Genomic DNA, 5526 nt, shown 5'->3' with positions numbered 1-5526 from the left:
TCTCATCCAGCAAACACTGCAGTACTTTTACAAACTGAAGCAGCAGGGACCCGCTGCAGAATATCCTCCAGTCTATTGAGTTGGGCACCTTCTACAGGACAACAGGGTTTAGACAGCAAAAGAAGGATCAGGACCTGAATTTCTACTACCTCCATGCAATAATCACTAGGTTTTGGAGCACACAGAGGCAGGGACACTTGCTTCTCTTGCTTCAAGACAGGTGCAGTGCAGAAGGTGTGCTCTAACAGATTGCACATTTCAGGCAAGGTAGAGAGATTTGGAGCTGTGAATGCCTGCAGGAAGCAGATAGCAGCAGCTCAGAGGCATTAGCCGGGGAGGGAAGATTGCGTGCATGCCCACTGCAAAAATACAGGTGCATTATGGCCTCGAATTTTGTCATCATCAACACCAAGGACACAGGTGCCTCCCAGGCTGAGCAGACCAGGCACAGGGGGTTCGGGTGATCTCAGTATCACACAAATATCAGGTTAGCCAGATACCAGCCTAAACGTTAATCTAGCCCTTAATCTCTAGACTGCATCTATGCTGTGGTGTGGCAGCATCACAGAAGACGGGGCTCGAGGCCAGACTCACTTCCCATCCATTTTACTCACTTGTAGAAGCACCTTCAGGGCTGGCTGTGGGGCAGCCCAGCTGGTACTCACAGGGGTGAACTCCACGTGCACCCCGTGCATTACGGTGCTCTCAAGGGCACGCTTACTTATGTGTAGAGCAAACAGGCCCCAGGACTCTGTGTGTAACGCCTCTGTCTGGCCTATTTGCCCTTGCAGTCATATGCTATGACCTTTACAATCACCACTGTAATCAGCAAAGACAGGGGTATTTCAGAAGAGGTGGGAAAGCTAATCTGACAAAGAGAAAGTGGAAAGGTAGAAGCTCTTTCCTAGAAGTACACCTGAGGAGCATAGTATAGTATAGAGAATAGGAAGCAAGAAAAACTAATGATAACGTCACTGGCAAATCCCAGCACACCAGAGTCACGAGTCAGGCCTCAAAGAGTCATAAGATTTCAAAGCAAAACGACTTTTTTGTTCTTTCTAGTCACCACCTGATTTTTGAGTCCCTGGGGCTCATATGCAAACTTTCCCACTAGAAAAATTAAGATGAGGTTTTGCCTTCATCACTTCTGTCCAGAATATGCAATTGTATCAAATACACCACAGAGAGCCAAGCTCTCAATGAAACCACCAGAGCTGACACGCGTATTAACCAGAGCACTGGAGAAAGGAAAACTGGGAGCAACAAGCAGCAGAGAGCTCATGTGGAAGAGGAAAAGGCTACGCACACCTCTTTAAACCCTTCCTTAAGGCAGTAAGACACTGGAAGATGGGATATAAATTAGGGATATTTATAATAGTCACATCTCTTGGGAGAAAATAAAATTTTCCTCACTTTGCCTTCTACACTAAAGAGACTGCAGAAAATGTTGCATTTAGATAAGCAACTTAAATGCTGAATGTTAGCTAAGGAACTTAAAACTCAGATGTATGGTATGGATAATCAGTGGCATGGCTAATTGGTGACTTCCACAATCTGTTCTCCTGCTGTGAAACATAAGATGTTTCCTTTTTGTTTAGATTGCAAGTCTGAATGGAATAGCACAAGAAACATCTGAATGTTTGCAAACATTGCATTACTTCTTTTATCAGTCAGGGTGCTATTAAGAGAAGAAATGTATTCGAATGAGTTCACTGAGGTTTTTAAAGCTTGCCAATGCATGATGCATACAGATGAGGATATGGGAAAATGTAATGGGACCTTCACCTTGTCTTCCCAACTACATCTGCTACGCCCACATCCTTTCTCTGCCCCTGCACGTTCAAGCTCTCTGCTATTGTCTGGAAGAAGGCCCTGCAGACTGCGTTGCTGAAGTACAGAGCTGAGAATTTTTACGAACATGGGCAATCAAAACGGAGTTGACGGCTTACAGGAAGCAAAATAAAGAGGGTTTTGTGTCCGTGTTTGCAGTGTTGCTAATAGGCGACTTTAATATCAGGTGTTAAATACATCCAGGTAATAAATCACACCACAGTAAATCAACGTCTTACTGTACTGTGAACAGTCTTTTTTCTAACTCGTTCTTCTTTGATATGAAGTCTTTGTTCCCATTATGAAACTTGGTGTTTCTCAATGATTTGATTTATCAGTTTGCCAATCCAGTTTCACAGCAATAGAAAAACATCGGGATTTTAATCCAGTTAAAAAAAAATGGAATGTTAAAACCACAGATCTCTAATAATTAATTAATGAAATGTCAGTTCAAGTCCCTCCATTTTAACCAAGGTTGTTCATTCAGATCCAAACCTTTCTTTCTTTTTGTATGGTATCCAATACAAACATACTACAAGAGCCCCAAGGAAACATAAAAGTCTCAGTTGTATCTACAGGTAATATCTTTGGGACTTCCTAAATTAGAGGAGTGTGCAGGGAAATGTTTTTCCTTTACACATATCAGAATAGCTAGCCTCTCCAAGAGGTAGGAATTTTACTTTAAGGTGTTGCTCCAAGTCTTCTGCAGCAGCTCCCCTGGAGAGACTGGAGAGGGTGAGAATGCTAACAAAGAGATTTCCATGAATAAAGTGCACAAAACCTCTATGCTTGTTGTAGATTGCACTAAAGCTGAAAGCATGCTGCTGTCTTACCATGCCCAAATGGTCTTTCATAGGGAAATGCAGATGTCTGCATGGGGAGCTGGACTGAGACCAGTAGTCCATGGTGCCAGTGATCCCACAACCTCCCTCACAACAGGGATCTGTCCTTTCTTTGTCCCCGTGTCGCCTACAAGCTTTTCCCTTAGCTCTGCTCAGCCTGGGGCAAGGCAGAGCTCACACCCACTGAGGAGCAACAGCCCCTCACCCCAGCCACCCTCCAATGCATCTGGTGCCTCTTCTCTTCCTCAGCAGTGCTCCCCATGAGGAACTTAAACATCTGAAAGTGCTACAAGTTTGGAGAACACGTTTCTTGCAGCATCCTCACCCAAGGGATGGTCTCTGCTTGGAGGAGACATGTTGATGGTGTCATCAGTCAGACCAGCAAAGCAAATGTCTAGAAGCTCATCTATATTCAACCCAGCTCAACTGCATTTTCCAACAGTCACGCCTCTGTCTCTGAGAAGCCTTTCAGCAGTAGGGAACCTCTCTGGCTTGCATTTGCCTCAGCTCATTCCCAGCTAGGGCCCTTCCTGAGTGAACACAAACATGACTCAGCTTTTCCTTTGAAACAGAAGAAATTTGGTTCTCTGTACAGTTCCACTTTGGTGTGCTATGACAGAACACAGATTTCACTTTGTTTAGAAGATGTGACGCTAGTAGCAATTGTGGATTTAATTATATTTCAGCTGCAAGAGAATTTCAGTTATGTTTTTTATGTCTCTTCTGACCTCAAAAAGCCAGCTTTAAACAGGCAGATCATTCTTTAATATCACTGATTGTGGCTAGGTCTGACTTAGAAAATAAATTATTCCTTTTTATCTGAAATGTTCATTTTGGCAACATCAAAAATTTCTCTTCCATATGTATATATGCCTGTAAACTGAATATATGTCATTGTATAGTTGCATAATGAATTGTACAATTAATATCTGAATTTCATAATGAAACTACATAATGAATGTCTTGCGTATACATATGTATATTGGCACATAAATATATGTCAATATCCAGAGTGTCTCTCATACACATGCATTGACAGTAAAACTTCTCAGTAATCCTTATTTAGCAGATCCATGACAACCTCAAAAGAAAGCAAATATGCTTGCAAAGGCTGAACCCTCCTGTCAAATGTCTCTCAGAAAAAAAACATTTGAGATAGTCTTCATTCTGTTACATATTTAATAATGTTCTTTATATCTCATATATATTTTCTATAAAGTATTGCTTAAAGACTCATATCTGAGCAATATCACTGTCCCCTTGGCTGAGACAGAAATACATTAGCAATGTTCCATCCTCTTAGTTCAAAAACATGGCACCCCTCAGCGCTTTTACAAAGTTTCTTCTTTTGACGGGATTGTTTGTTTTTTTTAATTGCAATTTGACCATAGACCTCAAAAAGCACCTTAGAGCAAAAAGAGGAAAGGAGGAGCTGGTATTGCGCATAACAATAGAGTAAGTGGTACATTAGGATAATGAAGAGGAATAAGCAGATAGGAGAAAAAGAGGGTGGATGTGCCTAGCCCCGCTCCCTGCTGAAGCAGCACCCTACCTGCGGCAGGTCTGGTGGCTGCATGCCCGCCCGCCCGCCCGCGCTCCCAACCCCTCTGAGCCAGGCTGCTCCTCCCAGCCCCTGCACGCCAGACGGAGCACCTCGAAGCAGGGCTTTTTAGCTGACACACCTCAAAGTTCCAGGCCCCTCTGCAACCTTAGAAGTGTTTTTTCTTTATGGGAGGGCATCATGTACCATACAGCTATGTAGTCTGCATAGGGTGCTTTCCTAGGGCTTGCCTGCACATGCCAGTAGCAGGGTTTCTTCAAGACCCAACACAGCTCTGAACCCCAGGAGCCTCCCCAGCCACCTGAGGGAAGGTGTCACAGGTGTGGCTTCACGACAAATAAAAAATGAAGTCCAGGGGCTAAAGCAGCTCCTGCTCAAACTGTTCCACAAAATCCAGTCCCCAACTTTCACCAGGGACAAGCTCGCTTTTGTTCATCATGCCTCCCCTTTCTTCTTCCCTCGTCTTCCTGCTAGACCTATTCCCGTTCCTCGTTCCTGTGTCAGTGTCACTTGGCTAAACACCAGCAGAATGTAATTTACATGAAACAGATATAAGATGTAGGGCCTCTTTTCTCCAGTTAGAGAATCAACAGCCTCAGGGGGAGGTTGTTTTATTTTCCTTCTTTGTTGTGCTGGGAGTGGTATGGGGGAAGGAGCTGACAAAATGATATTCAGAAGATGGGGGTCCTCTAAATAAAGAAAATAAGAATAATAATAAGCAAAGAGGAAATTTTCTTCTTTCTCCATTCTCTGTGATGCTTCACTCACAGCATCCAGCAACTGTGTTGCTGCTGGAGTATTTCCCACGCTGGGCTGGGCTGGCGGGTGGCCTGCTCTCCTATGGCATTGACACAGCAGGACCAGGCAATGCGTCTGCTCTGGTCCTGAAAGCAGGGATCTAAGAAATACAGCCTCTGCCCTTACAGCTGCTATGGCAAAAGCTACGTAAATCATGATTTGAAGCTTCCCGAGCAAAAACACTAGAGCCACTTGCGTAAAACATCCATCTAGTATAAAGTCACTTTGCCAATTCAGATTGTACAAAACAGCTCTGGTGGCTTAACTCTGACCACTACCTGCAGGCTTTATGCCTGACCCATCACCCCGGCTGCCCGACACCCCACGGGTTTCCACCAGCACACAGAGGCAGCAGAAGTTTGCTGTGGGTGATTACGCAGAAATGTGATCACACACCACACCCGATCTGAATCAAACGTGTACTTCTGGGAGATCCAGTCACACACAGATCCAGCACTAATAACCATGCCGTCGCAGCCTAAGAAGTTTCCAGAG

This window comes from Anser anser (assembly GCF_964211835.1).
Source record: "Anser anser genome assembly, chromosome: 4".
Taxonomy (NCBI): Eukaryota; Metazoa; Chordata; class Aves; order Anseriformes; family Anatidae; genus Anser; species Anser anser.
The sequence above is the reverse complement of the archived record's forward strand: the minus strand, read 5'-3'. Positions refer to the sequence as shown.